Genomic DNA, 21,231 nt, shown 5'->3' on the forward strand with positions numbered 1-21,231 from the left:
TGTGAAGCATCTGATGAATTTGCTCTAACGAATTATGCAAAAAAAGAAGAAAAAAAGGGAAAAGGCAAGTGGAACAAAAGGATACAGAACAGTCGATTCATTGTTTCTCCTGGGGTCATGGAGAGAAACCAGAGCAGGAAAGAGGCAGAGAGAAGATGTACAACTGGAGCCGTAATTAGACACTAAGAGCAAGGAATAGTTTACAGCACATAGTGGACATAGCTTGTATCAAAGCTATTGCCATGACCCAGCTGAACAGAAGGACATATTTGGCATCATGTGGATCTTTCCTACTCTACTGTGTATGTGGGAAGCATAGGTTAGGACAAGCAGCAGCAAGATTGCAGAATAAGGCAGCAACTAAGGAGAAGCTGGGTTGTAAAGCAGCTTGAAGATGGGAAGTATCAGAAGGCTAAAGATACTTAAATACTACGCCCACCTATATGAGATTTGCAAGTAGGATGTGTGAAAGGGTAACAGCTCAGCCACAGCCTGATGTGGGCTGGCAGTGGAAATCAGCTGATCTGCCTGGATTGAAGCTGAGCTTGACCTTACAGGATGCTGCTGTGCTTTATTTTTAGAAAATAAGAAGAATAAAAATTCTCACCACAGTGTAAAATTTTAAATAACTATAGACTATATTAATTTGTCTCTGCTTTTATATGCCACAACTGGAAAACCTCTGGGCTTAAAAGTAATATGGAAATGTCACAAAAATGATATCTGTACATGTTATTGGCATAGTAACACTCAGAACAGCATCATATGTGTTTACTTTAAGTAGGCATCTCACCCTCTGCAAAGCGTTCACTCCGTAGCTCCCAGACACCGATCAGAGAAGATGTCGTCACACTGAAAGAAAAGAGCGAATGAATCCTTTACTGACGCCAGCATCTATTTAAAACCAGCAGATTGAGTAAGCCAGATGTCAGATGTGTTTTCATATTAGTCACAGCTCACTGGCAAAAGGGATGAAGTTGGCCACATCAACAAGACATCATGGCAACCAGCCAGGGCTACTCAGGCAAACACAGGCGACAGCCCCATCAACTGAATGACAAAGCTAGGTGGCTAAGATAATGTGATGTAATTCATTGACAGTGCATTTTCCTACTGAGCCATTCAAAAGCTATCTATATAAAACTGAGCTAACAAATGGCAGACAGGACTATTAAGCGCTACAGAAATGAGGCTCTTTGTCATATTCATACTGATGTTTGTATTCCAGCTTAACTTTTTCTCCCCTTTTCTCTTTAAACACAGGTCTCCATTGTATCAAAGAGAATAGAAAACAGGGCTACGGCTGTTTCAACTGAGACCTCAGGCAGTGTGTCTTGATTCCTGCCAACACTGCATCACATCCATTTTTTGCTCTCACCTACTTTAACTTGAAGAGCTTTGAAAAAAATGTGACAGAGCATGTTGAGGGAATAACCTCGTGCAACCTAAAGGGGTTACATGTTAGGCTCTTATGTTATTTCAGTGATGGTATGCAGCTTTTTCTTCATGTAGTGTTTGACATGATTTTGTGCTTGAAAGGGCACTTTTGAAAGACGTGATACTACAGCACAAATACTTGTGGCTTTGATTAGAAGCTTTAGATGTTTTTCTTTGTATGAAACTATTTGATTAATGTCATGAACTGCTATTTTTATCCCAGAACAAAAAAAAACAACAACTTTTGTTCTGTCAGAACAGAGAAATATGCCAAACATGCTGTGGCGTTGGTTCCCCGCCACACTGTAGTACTACTGGACACCAAGAAATAACAGTTATCTTTTAAGGAACTACAAAACCCACGTTAGAGGAACTTGGAGTTCAGTGGGATAAGTCACAATTTTAACTGAACATGCTGACATTGATGTTTACTTAGTGCTTTTAATTGTAACATCAATAGGACTTTTAAAAGCGTCCATTGTGTCATTATAGGCCACATCAATGGATCATTTGCTTCCCACCATTCTGTCACTATTCTGGCCCACCAACCTTCTGCATGTCCTCCTTCACTATATCCATCTTCTTTGTAGTCTTCTTTTCCTCTTCTCTGGCAGCTCCATCCAATATATTCACTATTCCTTCGCTTTACAAGCCAAACCAGCCACTCTTGTCCATTGCCTGTGCTTTGGATGGTTGAACCCAGATATTTAAACCCGTCATCTTTCATAGCCTCTACTTCTTTAATTCACACACGTGTTACTTCTTGCATTTACTGAATATCATTCTTCTTCTCTCTAGAACATACCTCCACCCCACTCTCACTACAGATCACAAACTCATCTGTGAACACCATATTCATACTAATGCCTGACATCATCTATTAACCGGTTCTTCACTATTTCAAGTAAGAAGGTGCTTCTAGTTGATCTCTGGTGTAATCCACCCCCTGTCATGAAACAGCTGTGTAAAGCAAGCAGGATAGAAGCCCCACTGTAACTCATAGGCTGAACGGAAAGTACTACAAAACTAAACTGGGGAATTACAGGAAACTAAACACACAGAGAGACACACAGAGAAACACACAGCCATGAGGGAGATCACAACACTGGACAGAGGGAAACAGAGGGCTTAAATACACCAAGAATGACGAGGGAACAGGAAACACATGGAGAACACAGCTGAGACCAATTAGGCACAATGAGAGAGAAGAAGCAAAACTGAACACACTGAACATGGAAGGTGAGACTGTCACAATAAAACAGGAAACGATGGAACACAAGACAGACACACGAGCTTCACACAGGAGTGGAGGAAAGGCAGACGAGAGAGGGAGAGAGGGAGGACAAGAGAGACATGATGGGCTGGGGGTAGGGCTGTTCGATATAACGATATATATCGGATGAGATATAAAAATGTCTATCGTTTCATTTTACGCTATCGTTTGTTTCGTGGTGTCGCAAAATAAACTGTTTACGGCAATATTTTTCCATTGTTTTGATGGTCACTGTAGTGGCTAATTTCTTAAAGTTCTCTCTTTCTTTTATATAACCACACTAGGGATGGACAAGCGCCTGTTTTTATGCGTTGTGGTTAGCAACAACGACGGTAACAGCATCGTGTGTCCGCTTGTTTATGTTCCACATAAACCTTTCACAATAAAGCTCAAGATCCTGTTGAGACTTTTCAAAATAAACTGAATCACGTGAAAGAGCAGATTATTTACAGATGAGAAGTAAAAAAGAGCCGCCAGGTGTTAAAAAATAAACCTTAGACTCAAACATTAGAACAGATTTTTCCAGTCCCGTATCTAGCAAGTGAAAATAAAAAAATAAATAAATAAAATAAACAATAAAAGGTGAATCAAATAGACCATTACGGCAAGGCTGGGATGGTCAGTTTGGTAAAGTAAATCCGTTGGGCATCTTTCCTCGCCTTTAGACAATAATTCTGATGGCAAAAGAACCAAACGGGACAGGCCAAAAAAGAAAAGAACAGGCTTTTCCCCGCAGCACGCCGTGTAATAAATACTCACAAAGAAAACGGCGGCCTTTACAACTAATGTCTAAAAATGTATCGTTTCATGCATCGGTTAAAACACTCGACTCCAGCCACATGACGCGCAGCTGGAAACACTTCCCGCAAGACGAGCTGCCCGAGATTCACAGAATTTACAGAAAATGTTACATTTTTGTGATTTATATCGTTATCGGACGATAGAATTCTTATATCGGGATATGAGATTTTGGTCATATCGCACAGCCCTAGCTGGGGAACATGGATAAACATGATAGACGGTGTGAACAGAATGAAACACAAGGAGAGGAACATGGGAACAGAGAGGGAAACAAGACACAAGGACACACACATGAAAACCGAGAGGGACGCAGAGGACAAGGACACAAGGCGAACATAATAGACAAGAACTAAACAGGGAAACCTGTTTAGGTCCCTAACCTTGTGTAACCCACTGTGGCTGGGTTGACATACAGCACTGAGAGGGTCATAAATGGCAAATGGCTTGTATTTGTATAGTGCTTTACCAGTCCCTAAGGACCCCAAAGCGCTTTACACATTCAGTCATCCACCCATTCACACACACATTCACAAACTGGTGATGGCAAGTTACATTGTAGCCACAGCTGGCCTGGGGCGCACTGACAGAGGCGAGGCTGCCGGACACTGGTGCCACCACCAGTAGGCAACGTGTCTTGCCCAAGGACACAACGACCGAGACTGTTGGAGCCGGGGCTCAAACCAGCAACCTTCTGATTACAAGACGAACTGCCAACTCTTGAGCCACAGTCGCCCCCATAATTATAATTATTCCGAATTTAAACAGTCTGGTTTATTGTTCATTTATTCATTCAAAATGTATTTTACTGTCAACCTTGCACAGTTCCTACTTGTTTACTCTTAGGACAGTAATCAACATTCTGATAGAGTTTTTATATTCGCATGAGAAACACGAGGGTGAATTGAAAGGCCAGATAGTTCTAAATTGGAATGATATGCCAAGCTTATGTCTCCACACACAGACAAGGCTAAATAACAAAATGATTGATGCTTGAACGAAGTTCTGCAAGATCATGTGTTTCCACACACAGCATTTCATTTATACAGGCATTTTGCCAGTTTAGCACTGTGTGTACAAAGATAGATAGTTTGAAAAGCAGCAGAATCTCAGATAGTTGGAGTTTTGATTCGTAATATAGGCCAAGAACAAAATTACTGGATCCTACTTTCTAAATAAGCTGAATGTCATCAAGGTCAATGTCATTTTTTCACATAAAAAACACTATACGTCCATGCCCACAGGCAAATCAAAAGCATAAAGCAAGTCGGCATTGTGCTTTTCAGAAAATGTGTTAAAACATCTGAGCAACAAGTCAATTACAAGCAGTGTTTGACTTGCAGAGGTGAAACAGAGGCTATTGTAGTGAAAAAAGTCATGCCCCCTTTTTTAATTGCCCACAATGCTTTGGAAGGCTGATATAGCAGCTAATTTAAATCTATCTAATGTATTCATTTGAATTCATGGGCGTAGCTAGAATTCATTGAAAGAGTCTGGATGACCTTCAGGATTGGTACAACAGCTCAAAATCAATCCAGTCCACTCCATTGTTGCTTGTTAATGCAAACACATACAGCACTTCTTCTGCAATCTAAACAAATAAAAACAAAGAAATAAACTGTAACACCTGCTTAGTATAGTAGGGTTAAACTTATAGACTAGATTCGAGAGGAGTAAAATAAATTTGAGAGAATTGAGTGTTGAACAGCCGGCAGATTTATTACAATGTTACAGTGGTGCAATAACCCAATGTAAACAGCATAGAAAATTAACAGAAGATCAACAGAGAAGAGCGCTCTTTTGAAAATAACAACAAAATAAAATAAAATAAGTAGTCTCTTTAGACCTGACTCCTGATGAGCAGGATATTGGGAGTTCAATGGTTTCCCAGAGAAACAATCCATATGAAGTAAGCAGTTTTTGCTCTTGCTTATCTGAAATCCTGCGATTTGAAGTAATTCAGACTGTAGCTCTACTCCTGCATCCAGAACAGCTGGCCACACTGCTTTTGGATTCGCCAAGAGTTTTCACAGGGTCTGGCTTGCCATCCATATCCAGAACCACTTCAGATCCATGATCACAAAAAACCAGTCTGCACATACAGTACAGAGCAATAAACAAAATAGTTCTTAACAGTTTTTCTAAATAAAATGAGATCTCATAAAGTTTTCAAAATCAAGTACACTGTTGTTTTAACATTGTTCTGTCTCTATGAATTCCATTTGTATTGCTTTACAGCATTACAATCAATTGTATTTATATACCCCTTTTTAAGGCATATGTAATCACATCATGAAATGTTTGTAACGTAAGTAGTTTTAAATAACTTATTTACACGAATTAACCTATAACTGAAATGACAAAGTGCAGAAAAGGCACTGGACAACATTTATGGCTAAAAGAAAAGTGCATCCTGCATTAGTTTTGCGCATTTGTGAAGATGCCCAATCAAATAGACAATAAAATTAAATACGACATTCCATTTCACACACAATTCAAGTACTCCGACTGGTTTTAGCTTTTTTTTTAGACAATACAGAATTCGCACTGTTGCAGTGTTTACCACATGTAAAATTAGCATAAGTTTTCCTGCTAACTTATCATCTCTAGTAACTCACCGGAATTCCCAAGAAACAAATACACGCTCTGCCTGGTTTTGGTCGAGAGTAAAACACATAAAGGCCTCTGAAAAGTACATAACTTTAAGTTAGAGACTGTTGAAAATACTTTATAACACTTATTTTATACCGAAAGACTCACTGTGTAGCTTGTTAATTGCTCTCTTTTGCCTAGCTTAATGCAGCAACGTGCTTTTGTTGCATTCACTGAACTACGGAAAATCAAAGTGTGTTCAAGGGGTGTCGGAAATAATAATACAAGGTAAAAAACAAGAAAATACTAGTAACCATGTCTATAGGGGTTACAAAACAAAAAATGGAGAATTAGGATTTGATAAGCATTAGGGTGATATAGTTCCAAGAATGCTGTAAAGTAGACTTAATGACAGTATGACAGTATGATTCAGTAAAAAGGACTAGATGTTAGAGTCCCTGATAATGCATTGCTTTAGATCAGGGGTGCCCAATCCCGGTCCTCGAGAGCTACCGTCCTGCAGCTTTTAGATGCATCCTTGTTCCCACACACCTGAATCAAATGAATGGCTTGTTATCAGGCATTTGCCAAACATGATGACATGCTGAAGAGATCAAACCATTTGATTCAGCTGTGTTGGAGTAGGGATGCATCTAAAAGCTGCAGGATAGTAGCTCTCGAGGACCGGGATTGGGCACCCCTGCTTTAGATGGAGAGACTCTTGAGGGATGGCTGATATGAGGAAAGGCAGCCCAGAAGCTTTACCAGCAGCACACATCGTTGTGTGCCTCAACTTTCGGTCTTTTACCCAGGCTAATCTGCCATTTTTTCTTCCTTGGTTAGGTTTAGGGATTAGAGATCTGATCTAGATTATCATTTTAAAGTCGTCAGTAGTGGACCCTGGATTCATCGGGTGTTTCGGCCATTATCACTAGACACCCTCATCCAAGGAGGCCCTGCCAGGGTTGATCAGGCCCTGGAGTGTGTCACTGGTTTATGTAAAATTCTCTTCTTCTTTCTCCTATTTAGTTTTCTACAGTTTATTTTCTATCTATTCACTGCAACTGAGAAATAATACTTACCTCTTTAGCATTTATGGAGCCTCACTTCTTCAAAGGGATAGAAAAGGTGATGGAGAGAAGTAAGACAAAAGGGGACAAGATGGGAGAGAGCAGAGTGGAGAGCCGGAAGTGGGGATATGGCTTCCCACACCTCCCCGCCGGATCAGGCTGTACACTCTGCCTCCCCACTGCCTCCCAGAAAAGGGGAGATGAGCAGGGTATTTATTTTTTCCTCACGGTTAGCTGACTGCTTTAGCTGCCCAAGTGATGTCAACCCTTTTTAGCCATACCCAGTGACTAGTCCTCTCAGCAGTGTTAGTTAATTCTCTTATAGCTATTAACTATTAACTATGACTATTAAGCCAAAGGAAGAGATGGCCAATAAGGTACATTGGTTATTTATTTAGCTCTGACAAGGTGATTTTTATTGCTGGTACAAGACTCATATACTTTGAGAACAAAACGATGAAACAAAAAGCCACTGCATAACATCTGGATTTAAAAAAAGACAAGAGCACAAAGAGTCAAAGGTCTGTTTTTGAACTGGAGGACAATTATGGCTTAGCAGGAAAACAGCTGAAGTTGAGATGAAGGTCTGCGCTTCGGTTACTAAGGTCATCAGAAGGCAGAGTCAAAAGTGCAGCCAATCCACAGCCAGACATGTGCTCCACTTTAATAGAAGGCGCCCATCCAAAGGTCAAATCACTGGCAACAAAATTTGTCAGAGCTTCATTTAAAATGATTTTTTATATTATGAAAAAAAAAAAAAAGAAACCACACACAACAGCACAAGACGCAGACATTTTCCAATGTCACATAAGATGGAAATTTTTTAACAAGTCTTGAAAGGGTCAGACGGGTCAGACTTGTCTGGACGGAGACACTCGAGGAGGAGTGATCTCTAACAGAGATCTTTTCATTTCTACAGTTTAACCCTCTCAGGCTCAAATTAAACTTTTTGTTGCTAATGCACAACCAAGTCCTGCAGTGGTACTTCTGAGTAAAAAAAACTCATAAAATATGTATGTGGGGTAATCAGGTTGTTAGTGTTTAACTGTTGCAAATCTGCAACGCCTGCCTGGAGAGGGTTAAGTGCTCTTTGGAAGACAGCAGGCTTTTTGTAGATGGTCGATTAAATTGTTGTCTATGGGGGCACGGTTTAAAACCTTCAGAGTACATTTCATAACCCACAGATAAGAGTAAAGTGGTCTTTTCTACTGGTTTACACTTTTAACCATTCACGCTTCCCTTGCATGCAGACAGCACTAATGTCCTTGGAATTTATCCATTTCCCATTTGTAGCAAAAAAGCAGCAAAAATAACCAAGAAGGGCACCAGTAGATCCTCTGATGTAAGCAGTAAAAGTGTTTACATAAATGTTACTGAAACAACTGTTTGAAAAAGCAAGATGTATTTATTACCACACCCATCTGCAGCCAATGGACAGGTTTTTTAATCTTCGAATTGCACTATACTGCACTTAAAATAGAGAAAAGATGAGTCACTTCAGCGAAGGAGTGGAGGCAGCGTTTTAGTCTTGTTCAAAGAAAAGCAAGCACAAAGTGTAGAACATAATGTGGAGAAATGGCTGTGATGTTTGTTTATGACAGATGATGTTTTCTGTTTAATAACCAGAGAGGCATGAGTGAATCATAAAGATGAAGCCTCTCTCACCCTTGTAACTGAAGTATAGGAAGGAGGGTGATACTGAAAAGCACACTCATCTGTGATGACTTCAGCTTTTGGACTAAATACTAAACAACCTCCAAACTCACATGTATTCTTAATGATTTATTACCCAGGTGTTGCCTTATCTCCATATCCATGACACTGGTTCAGCCTGCCGTAAATAACCTTGTGTCCTCTCATTAGTAGGACAGCCATGTCTCCCTTTGGCCTCGTTGGCACATACCCACACACAAACACACACAATCCCCTGTGAGACCTGGCCAGCCATCACCATCATAAATCCATGGGACGCACAGTCTGGCAGCGAGGGCTGGGCAGCTAATTATCCAGACACGAAGAGCTGGGCATGGAGGTGACCCAGACGGACAGATGGGGAAACCCAGATATGCATATGCAAGCTGGTGGCAAAACGTCGCGGGTCCTCCGCATGAGAGGTGGACACCCTAATCTCACTTCATGACCGAGAATTAAGTAATCAATTGGCTTTACCCACTTGTTGCTAATTAGGGTCACTTAGGGTAAGCATTTGGCTTACACTGGATGGAAAAGAGCCTGGACAGGTTTCTCCTCATTGCAGGATCTCACTGCCGAAAGGCCACTGTGATATGTGAGGTTTTTTTAAAGTGCAAAATATAAAATGCTATACAACCACTGCATGTTTTAGTTTCTAGACTCTAGATGCCACAGCCAAAATCTTTTACTCATTCAATAATAGTAATAATTATTATTATAATAAAGAACTGAAATCTTGACAGCTTGAAAAAAAAAAGCAAATTAACTTCTTTAGGTTTGTGGAGACATTTCACCTCTCATCCAAATCAAATCAAATCAAATCAAATCACTTTTATTGTCACATCACATGTGCAGGTACATTGGTACAGCACATGTGAGTGAAATTCTTGTGTGCGAGCTTCACAAGCAACAGAGGTGTGCAAAAATGCAATAATGTAAACAAGCAAAATACAAGAATGGCTACATCTGAAACTAATAAATATATGTACAATATATAATAGTATATGCATTTCTGGATGTGTATACTAAATATTTTTCTACGTGTGTGTGTGTGTGTGTGTGTGTGTGTGTACACATATTTTACAAATTAAATAGAGTAAACAATAAATAAAATATATAAAAATATACTGAGTTGAGACATGTGCAAAACAGTGGCATTACTGTACAGTATGGAGTACATAATGTTGAAGCTCCAGTAGTGAAGCTGAGGTGTCTATGACGTGTTCAGCAGTCTGATGGCCTGGTGGAAGAAGCTGTCTCTCAGTCTGCTGGTACGGGACCGGATGCTGCAGAACCTCCTTCCTGATGGAAGCAGTCTGAACAGTTTATGGCTGGGGTGACTGGAGTCCTTGATGATCCTCCCCGCTTTCCTCAGGCACCGCTTCCTGTAGATGTCTTGGAGGGAGGGAAGCTCACCTCCAATAATAAAGGCTCACTTTATCAATAGTGCATCAGATATCTCAGACTCTCCACCATTTGTTTTCTATTGAAGAAGCTTCTTGGATCAGAGGTGAAATGTCTCCACAAACCTAAAGAAGCCTGTTGGCTTAAGAGCTCTTAAAAGCTCTTAAGATTCCCATGACCTGTGAAAATACTTTAAAAGCCAAAGAGCACAAATTGAAAAATGATTAGCTATGAGAGGTGCAATGAATGAGGCTGGAAAGGTGGGGTGTTATAGACACTGTAATATACTGGTGGAAATATTTAAAGTATACATGACTCATACATTTATACATTAACCCAGTGGTTAAGTATCTGTGGTTGGTATTTCTGGAAGAAACCTACAAACACCTAGAATGATATTTACACCTGTCGAAATGCAAAATAAGAGGTAACTCTGGATAATCACAATGTTACAGTGCAGTACAATTACAGTACCCACTCATATTTAATAAGCCCGATTCATACTTAAAGGAAAGGAAGAAACTATCTTGTCAAGTGAAAGACAAAATGAAAATCAGTTCAACTTGTAACAGTCTTTGGATATTTTAGAACAATAATCCATAAATGTAGACTTACAAATGAGTCAGACCACTTCCATTCAGAGCTGGCACTTCATGGCTGTCTCCCACCTGGTGTAGTCACGCTCCAGTGGATCGACTCAGTGGGGGAGAGATCAAAGCTCGCCAGACTCAGCCCAGCTGCTGATAGAGTCATACTACTGCTGCACTGGGTATGTTAATGGGGGAGGCACTGACAGACAGGCGATGGCGTCCTGCTGTGCAGCAAGGTGCCAGAAAGTCAAGGTGCATAGATGCAGGATGTGTGTGACTGTTTATATCTGTATGTAGTGGACTTGATGAGCAGACTGTGAGTGGGCTGTGTGAAGTGCCAGGAAAGGTTGGGGTGCTTTAGTATCAGAGTGTCGCACTAAAATATTTGTCATATGAAATGACTTGGTAATTTCTTAATGGGGAGGAATGCATAAGACAGATAGTTGTTTCTATTTCTGACTCTATTTACAAGAATCTGTCAAAAGTCTGCTGTTGGGAACTCAGCTTGAGCTTGACACCAGTCAGTTTAAATAGTGTAACATCAGAGATCTATTGAAAATTATAATTTCTTCTTGGACTATCAGTTTATAGCCCAGAGTAGTGTTTTTATTTTTTCAAGTGAAGTTGTGTGCCATTTATTTACGACTGTGAAATATCCAAGGGAGTGAAGTTCAGGGTGGTAGATGGAGTTGCAACATGACTTGGATGCAGGATACCAGGGTTTGTGCCAAAGATTTTCAATAAACATTTGCTCTTGTTTTAGCTATTTTTCCTCACCCTGGTTTATGTGCCAAACCAATGTCACAGGACCATAACAGTTGATAAATACGAGTCAATAAATATTGGAACTGAATGTCAAAATGAAATAGTGATTAAACACAGCTATTGTTTTACAGAGTTATGCATGTTCAATGTCATTTGGATGCTTGTTTTTACAAACAAAATTCAATTGGCCTAAAGTTTACCATTGAGTGCATTCATGTGCAAAGGTTATTCTTTTTTTTTTTGTTTTTGTTTGTTTGTTTGTTTTTAACCACCTGGGACAATAAAAAAAAAGTTAACAAAACCTAATGTGTTATCACAGTAAAGTTGGGGTCAGTGTTTCAGCAAACTTTTTGATTTTTGTATTTACAAATCAAGTGAACAATGCTGGAGTGGTATGTTTTAAAGTGTAATATTTTGTAATATTCTTGCTGTCTTGGCTGGTAATTTGGCTGCACTGATGGCTCACATAGTTATCGATCCAGGGTGAGTAGCAGTGAGTGAGTATGCAACTGGATGAATATATCTGCAGTCCTTTATGCAATTTTGATTTTTTTTTTATTTAGTGGTCTGCGTATCATCATGTATGGTTATGATCGTAGTGCTGTCGAGGACTTGCAAAGTTGAGCACTTTAAAACAACACGCTCAAAAAGTGTTGAAACTTCAACATTCTGTTTCACTGGTCTGTTTGTTACATTGTTTCTCAATATATCCCTTCTCAGAAGTCTCTGATTTTTATTTCATAAAAACATGTGAAACTCAAATCAAACCAGGGTCAGAACTCTGACGTCATGAAGCTTTAACATTTGTCACATCTCTCTAACACCCAACCCGTTCCATCGGCTTTTGTCAGCGCTGGTTTCCAGTGCAATCAGGTTTGTGTTCTGCATGTCACCTAGCAGCTGGCTGCATTCTGACAACCCAATCAAGAGCACCAGCGGGAAACCAGTAGGACCTAGTCACACTCAAAATGAGATTACAGTCCAGTTAGCAATACACCTGCAATCATGGTCAGAGTAACAAAGAGCAAATAGCATGATTTCTGTACTAGTGAAATCACTCACGTGTTTTTGGGCTCTGGTATAGTGTTAGCTTGCACATATTAAAACGAAAAGTTACAAATTTAGCTACAAATGCTTCAAGTACATGTGCATGAAATTCCTTATGTAGGCAATGCAAACTACCCACTACTCACAACAGTCAAGAGTAGCTGTATATCAAATAAATAATAATATACACAATATTGTATGAAACAGTTAAGATTTCAGCAACAAAAAAAAGCTAAAGTTGGGGGGAAAGCAGTGCAGAGTAACTAAGCAGACAAGCATCTATTCCTCACATAAACTGGATGTAGGTGGAAGAAAATACAAGGTTGACTCCAGCCACCCCAGCAGTCATCTGACAAATTCATTCTAGTAACACTGTGTTGTACACGATGGATGGATCTGCCAACTGCCAACCTCTCACCTCCCGGACCAATCAGAAAGGAGAATGAGGTTCATTATTCAGGACAATTAGCCAATGGGCTGAGTGTCCTCTGTTGTTACTCATGGCTCATTTGGTCACAGTCAGATGACAGTGCCATGTCTACTCAGGCTGCATGCCACTCAGGGGAGCTGACACAGAAAGAGTAGACAAGCAGCCAGTTCAAGATCTGCTCAGTCAGGAATACAGCCCTGCTTTCTGGTGTAAGGTGTGCTATATGCTCATGACTGTATTCATCCTCTTTATAGCAGATTCTGCAAAATGCACAAATACTGTAAAAAGTGACAAGAAATAGAGAGATGGGGAGTCATAGCTAAAGACAAGGTAACAACATAATATAGCAAGCATTTGATGAGGTAAATATTTTACAGCTTTTATCATAAAATGTATGTGGGATTAAGCCAACACATTAATTAATCCAGAAGTCTCCTCTCCCACAGTATTATGACAACAGTCTGTAATGTTGTAATCAGTAAAGTTGGCTGTTGTATTTTTGCATGTGGGATCCTAGTTATCTACAAAGGAGACAGCATTTATAATTTTTGATTTATCAGTGTTGTGGCGTGGGCTCGTATGTATGATGTGTGGTACTCCCATATGGGATTCTGCCTGTGCATCAAATTAATGATTAATCATCAACCACAAATGCTGCTGAAATAGCTGATAACTTCTGAAATCTGTTTCTAGTCTTTATAGCAAATAAGAGTGTTATTCTTCACTAAAGAGGGGTGGTTGTGGACTAGAGGATGGGGGTATTTAGTGATGACTGCCCCTTGATGACCGTTTTTTGACTGGCTTGACTTTGGACTTTACTTTTTAAAGCCAAACCTCTAGATACCTCTAGATCTTCTCATATCATTGCCAAAGTTTTGTCACATTTATCAGTGTATCACAAGTACAACTTTGCTTAACCACTTTCAGCAAGTTTTTGATGTATGTATGAAGGGTCCCTGCTCCCTCCTGAATAGTAGCTCTGACACCTGCCAATCCTGCCCACTCCTTTAACCCATCATTATATGGCTATAAGAGTCTCAGGGCACTGGGTTTTGGTTGGGACCCTCCATGCAATTTGAAGAGTGTTTGGTAGTATCCATCTCCTCCCTGTGATCGCTTGGATAATCATCCAACCACTGAGCTGACTTCTCTGCCCCCATCCCATGGAAATGTTGGCTGACTTTCTTGCATCCTTGTAGTTCTTTCTGGACTATAGGATACACAGGTTGTATGTTTTTATGCCCAGTCTTGCTTTTCCAGTCTCAGTCACCTTCCCTTATATGGCAAATTATATTCTTGTATCCTCTCCCTCTACCCTGGTAAGGTAGATGAGTTAGTCAATGTTGTTTACACCTCTTGCAAAGCTAAATGTTATCCAAACACAGGAGGCGGCTGATGGTCATTTCATTGCTAAATCTGAACCCATATCTATGCTCTGTGCATATGCAATGGCCTGGGAGCCAGCCACATTAAATTATTGATGGAAGTTATCAGGGACCATTTAACCTCTAGTACTAGTTGCTTAGTCGTAGAGTCTTGGTTGATTATGCTGATTGTGCTTACTAGCAGTTACGATGCTTGATGTGTGCTTCATTGATGTAAAGAGGCAGTTTATGGGCTTGTAGGTCAAAGGTGGTGTACTCATATGTCTGTGTGAGTGCCTGCTGTTAGCAGTTCACTAATTATGCTACCAGGTAATTATGGAGTGTTGTTAGTTGCTTCAGACAGTAAGAGTGATTTATGTCTGTTTTTGGTGTCCATTCAAAATGCAACTTTCTCATTTTGAACTTATTTGACCGTTTCTTGTCTGAAGAGTTTGCTGTGATCTGCTCTTAGATCCCTATATGGTTGCTTGTTGAAACTCCCTGAATGGGGTCTTGAATGGGAGAACAGATCTTTGTCTTCTTGGTTTCTGGTGTTTCTCCTCACATTAGTAGTCATAATCGTGAGTCTTGATTTGCAAGTTCAAGGTGCTAGCACGCTAATGGGACTCCCTTGTGCGCCTGTTTTAGCCAACTAACATACACAGTTTCTTGATGGTGATTAAGCACCCTGACATGACTGCTTTTCTGATTTGACAATGTATAAATAAAACTGAGTTAGGGTTAGGGTTACGGCATGCAAACCCCTCTTCCACAGATGACACTTCGATACTGTTTTGATTAGTGCTGCAGTGTGGCATACCAACACATTTTATTTCAGATGCTAACAAACTTGATCAGTGGACAGATTGAGTTGACTAGTCCTGCTAAAAGCAGGCAGCAATAGTTCCTGATTAATTACTTTGACTGACCATGCACATTACAACTCAGCAATACTTCATCAGTACATCTATTATTCAAGGATAGAAAGCTGACTTAGTTTTATAGATTTGTGTGTGGCAGCCGAACGAATTGATTCCTAAGAACAGTGCATAAAATTCAAGTCTTTGCAAAGTTTTGGAAAGCTACTCAGGTCTTTAGGTACAAGGTTTACTGGATTTTGAATTGATTTAATTCTTAAAATATTGAGACTGAATCATGTTCTAGAAATATACCAAACTTTTTGACTTCTACTTGCCAATGTAAATCATTTACACTGTATGGCTGTCTAATCTCATGAGCTGGTGGGATCTTATGGTACCTGTGGGTGTTTGAGCAAACCTGAAGTCATTATTAAATCTACTATTTTTGGTTTTTACTCAAGGAGTTTCATACTTGAAACTAGGGCTGAATGATTATGGAAAATAATCTAATTGCGATTTTTTTGCCCCAATATTGCGATTGCGATGCGATATGCGATTATTTTTTAAGGTCTTTGTCTTCTGTATTATTAAACAAAGACAAGCAATACATCATATAGTATGGCCAATACTATATTACATTAATTTTAAACTGTTCTTTCCTGGAAGACAGACCTCTGTTATGATGACATGAGGTGATGCATGAATTGATGACTGACATTTTTATTTAACTTCTTCAATCACAACAGTATATTTGAACATACACAATAGTTTATTTTTAGCTTACAAACATCTGAGCATAAAGTGCTGACAAGGAACCCTGGTGTAAACATTAAAATGAAAGTCAGTACAATGTGCAGATTGCAGAAATATACATAAACAAAATCAGTGGCTTTACCACACTCAGTTTTTCGACATCTGTGAACTACTAGACAGTCATTCAATTAAAAAATAATATTAAATAAATAAAACTAATAAATAAAAAATACACACATCTTACTGATCTCTGCAGTCAGTAACATTACACATAAAGTGCAAACATAATAGCAATTGTATAAACACACACACAAACACGCCTTTAAAATTTAAAGGCGTGAAATTGGACGGTTCTGATTAGCGTCACCGCTGTCTCGGTGGAGTTTATTAAACTCGGCCGTCTGCTTCTTGCTATCTAAAATATAACCAGACACTGGTGTAAATTCTCGACTGTCTCATATTTCTGTTTAATAAGTTTTCTGTTTGACGTTTAGTCAGCTGTGTGAAAACCAAGGAGGAACCCACCCGGGGGATTAATAAAGTTTTATTTTATCTAATCTAATAACTTTAATCTCAGCCAAACCGATTTACTCACGAACAAACAAAACACTGAAAAAAGCCCAACAATAACATTTTTAGGTTGTCTAAGTGACTTATATATTACGTTTAACCCGAGCAGCGAAACTCCGCGGTGATCTGAAAATGATGTGCCGGGAGTTGTGCCGTTCTCGGCCGCATCAGTAACACTCGAGCTCCCGGCTAGCTGTCGAGCTGGTGGGTAGCAGACGCCTCTGAAAACGTCGAAGCACTTTTGCAAATATGGGATATCTTGATAAACCGAGCAGATATTTGATGTTTACACAACTACTTTCTCGCCTGAAAATATGTTAAAAGTTTATTTTGTGACCCAGAAAGATTAGTATGAGTAATTTTAAAACTTAGTAGCGGCCGCCATTGCTGGAAACTAGAGTTTGGCTGGGCCGCGCTATGAATTCTGGGATATGGTAGTAATTTGGACAGCCTTCGGCGCGTCGCTGTGACGTAATCGGTCTACAAATGCGGCCTCAGGAGGATGCAGCCCATGAATTTGGACATGTCCAGAGTATAATCGCAGCCTTTGCGGTTAGAAAATTGCACTTGATCATGTCGCGATATTATCGCAAATGCGATATATCGTTCAGCCCTACTTGAAACAGACGGACGTCGTTCTTTTATAATTTTCAGCTCTGTAATGAGGTTTAGGTTAAGTATACAGAGTTGTATAGACTACCTAATGCATGACTGGTCTTTAACACCTCTGTTTGTGTATAGGAGAATTACATAATAGCTTTAGTGGGAGTGTCCAGAAAACACGGTTTAATCTGTAGGATTGATAAGCAGGTGAATATATAAAATGACTCCGGTTTCCATTAGGCATGTTCCACCAAATTGTTTATCGACCCATATCTCAGCACTGACACTCTCTGATTAATGATGTTATTAGGGAGGGAGGAGCAATGGGGGCTAGGACATGACAAGCCATTTTGAGACTGCTCAAAAACACTGAGCATGAAAGCGTGTGCTTGTGCATTTGTGCATTAAGTTTAAAACATGCCCATTCTGCCATGTGTGTCAGCATAAAAATGTACATTTTAATGTGGCCCTCATCATTCTTTCGTGTTTATTCATGCTGTTTGTAGGTCTCCATCACTGACTTTAATGAGCTTTGTGGATATTAAAGTAAACATGCATGGATGTACAGTATGTATTAACAAACTCATCAAAAACAGCGTAATGTATTCTGGCAGTGAAGTGTTTTCGTGCTGTTGTACCAGTGTGGGGTAATTTCTCGGATAAAAACGCACATTCTAGCAGATTATTGCATCAAATACTTATTTGTGAATATCGTCTCCACTCTGGATTGCACTTTTGGCCAAATGGAAGTGCTTTCATTAAGAACGACAATGGCCCTTTCAGCCTGGTTAAGTGTTCAGCCTACATTTTGAACAGCTTGCTAATAATAGCAACCAAATGCCGCGGTTTTTGCAAATGACAAGCTATATTCCAAATTTCCGCGTTTATGCTCTGTTTTACAATGAGTCTATGACATTGCAGAAGAGGCATTTTCCCCCACTTCTGTAATGACAAGGGAGATGATTTCTCCGAATCATATGTTAGGAGTGATTAGTAGTCCAAAATCGTCACTACCGCACCTCGTGTTTTTGCACACACACTTGTATCACAGAGGAACGTTTTTTATTTATTTATTTCCATCTAAGGCTGAAGGCAATTCCCATCACTCTACCCGCTTCTTGAAGTACTCTGTCAGCCATCAGTCCCCCTGGATGGAGCCTTGTCCACCGGCTGTGAGCCCAGTCAGACAGCGGTACTGTAAGTCTAGGTGACCTTTGAGCTGTGGCAGGCAGCAAGTCATCTGACACCTGTCTCATTCACATCTGCTTCAGGACCCATGGGCTGCTGATTTTTAGTATGTGTGTGCTTGGACTCATGTGAGTGAGACAGAGTGAGAGAGAAAGAGTGAGAGAAGTGGCCGTGCCTCACTACACCTCCGACGGATCAGTCGGGAGGAGGAGAAAAATGAACTAATCAGCCTCTCCAGTGGTGGAATCTCACCCAATTTATTTCCAAGCTAACAGGCGTTGGTTAATGAGCTGAAGCAAAGCATCCTCTCTTTTCCTTCTCTCTCCTTTCCTCCTGTCCTCTGCTGTTCCACTGGTAATTCTGCAGACCAAACCAATTACTCCTGAGAGCATCTATTCATTCGCACACACGTTCACATTTGTGTTACCAGTCATACATGTTCACAATGCAGTTTGAAGAGAGAAAAATAAAGCACACTGGTATATAGGCAGTCATTTTGAAGCCCTTTGTGCTCTTTGAGCTCTTTGTGCGTCAATTACAAAAAGTCTTAGCGAGGGTAAAGTTCCTATTATTTAAAAAAGCTGTGAAATTGAGAGAGCGCCTCTATCTAAAGATCTTACTATTGAAATAACACCTTGCTGACTTTCTGTTAAGGTGTAGTTCAGACAGCTCCATGACTGAGCTATTGTGGAAAACAAATCCTTGCAAACCTACTGCGCCTTTTTGGTTTTTATGCTCACGTGGCAAAATAATGATTTTGAAAACCTTTTCTTACTGTACCTTTGTTTCAGCAACATCTCATGAATAGGCACATCTTACTAGCTCTATCCCTCTTCTCAACTTCTCCGACTAACTAGAGGAACAGTCAAAAAAACATCTATCTCCACACCTTTATATACCAAGGCACAGTGTGTATTCTCTCATCCATCAATACCTTCCAAAACTATCACAAATTACTGTCTGAGAATCAATTTTTTGGTGTACAAACAATGGTTAGAATTAGGCACAAAAACCACCTGGCTGGGTTTAGGGAAGAATCATGGCTTGGATTCCAATAAGCACTTAGCTGATGTGGGAAAAAAACATTGTGGTTTGGGTTGTGGATGCAATACTAAACGTATTTATGGTCATGCATAAAACAACATTGACTGTAAGTTTGAAATAGGAACTGCACATCTGTCTCCTCTGTTAATGTATAATTCATTTTTCTTACAACCTTGTGCATTCAAGCATTAAAACATTCAAATGCTTGTCTCGGAATCTGATGGCGGGAACATCATGCTCGACGTCTCGACTAAACGTCCAGTCCTCTTCCGCTTATTTAATTGAGGGTTGCAGGGGGTGAGGTAGGGGGCTATGTGGGGTCAGCTGGAGACTAGTTGAACTGCCACAGGGTGAGAAACTGACCTGTAACTGTTTCCATGGTGTTGTATATCTTCCAAAACCATGTTTGACATGTAGGAAGAAAGATAGATATAACAATACTGCACATTACTGTGAGACTAGTTTTTCTTCTCTTTCTTCACTTCTGTTTCTTTGGCTTTGGAATTTTGGCTCAGCACACACCACCTAGCATATATTCTGCAATCAATAACTATAATAGTTATGGGCTTGTCTGCTGATATTGTGCCAGTATCACCAAACATATCTGTGAAAAAGCATGCTCTGAAAGTTGTACAGTATAATTGAACAGTGAACAGCTAAGCTGACCTTTTGAGAAAATGCCAAGAAAACCTTCAAGCAAAATCCCACATTCCTGGAACAGCGGTTCTGACATTATGGATGGAGATTTGTAAAATATGTGGCAGTGAAATCTGACTTCCAGTGCAGGAAGCTAGCTGACCAAAAGCCATGGAGTAATTAACCCATTACAAACATCCTCACGCTCCAAACCTCATTTATATGGAACTGAGAAGGGCTACAAAGGTTTATAGGAAGCTATGATCCACTGTTTTCTAATATAACACAGTGATTGTGAAAGTAGTGGGAAAAAAAAAAAGTCCATGCTAAGTTACATATATGTCAGCAGTTGGTGCGGATAATAGAAAATTAGCTTTTGCATTAGCAGCAGTCTGAATATTAATATACTTAAAATGAAGGTTTGACTCAATGACAGATTCATTGTGCTCCACTAAGTATTCATTTACATAAGAAAATTATTTAGAGTATTCAATAATAGATAGTGATGGATTTTTGTATCCTAAGCTCTAAACTGATAAATGTGCTAGTTTGATTAAAAGTGACAACATAACTGTAGTTAAGCTGTCAAATGTTACATCCGTGACAGCGTTCATAGGAGGATAATGTAACGATCAAAAGCATATACAGCAAAATTTGAGCCGAGAGAAACTGATGTGTCAACTCTGATCACTTGATAGAAGAGGAGAGCTTAAATTAAGTTACACGAATAGTTTGTGCTATTTTTAAATGTGGAGGATGAGTTTCATGTATCCTCAAACTGCAGAGTAGTCAGGTGGGAAGCAGTAGGACGCGGGAGTGACAGTTTTCCCCTTGTCTGACCTGTGACACATGATGTTTATGATCTTGACCTTGGGGATTTCAAAACCCATGCCTTTTAACCACACGATTAAGTGATTTAACACGCATTTTGCATTTAATCTGAGCTCATTAGTGTGAACCCGAGTTTGCTTGTCACGTTTGATCAGCTCGTTTCTGAATATTCATCCAGAGACGTGGGAGGAAAGGCCAAGAGTTTAAGCCCCGCAGGCACCGACACCAATCACTCATGAGGACAAGGCACCTGCTAGTCATGTTCCCATGACAAGTGTCTTTTC

At 39.9% G+C, this 21,231-nt stretch overlaps 1 long non-coding RNA gene across 2 annotated transcripts in view; it reads right to left on the reverse strand.

Annotated features, from left to right (window-relative positions):
- Window positions 1-6,324, reverse strand: part of LOC308396136 — a 29,322-nt gene extending 22,998 nt beyond the window's left edge. The window contains exons 1-3 of one of the 2 annotated variants that reach the window (XR_013971515.1): window positions 6,269-6,324; window positions 6,127-6,193; window positions 794-852 (exon numbers count right to left, since the gene is read on the reverse strand). This is a non-coding gene — a long non-coding RNA (uncharacterized lncRNA). Of the gene's footprint in view, window positions 1-793; window positions 853-6,126 lie in introns of both variants that reach the window. The other variant, XR_013971516.1, reaches the window with a different exon arrangement.
- Between the last annotated feature and the right edge of the window lie 14,907 nt (window positions 6,325-21,231).

This window comes from Rhamphochromis sp. 'chilingali', assembly GCF_963969265.1.
Source record: "Rhamphochromis sp. 'chilingali' genome assembly, chromosome: 4".
Classification (NCBI taxonomy): domain Eukaryota; kingdom Metazoa; phylum Chordata; class Actinopteri; order Cichliformes; family Cichlidae; genus Rhamphochromis; species Rhamphochromis sp. 'chilingali'.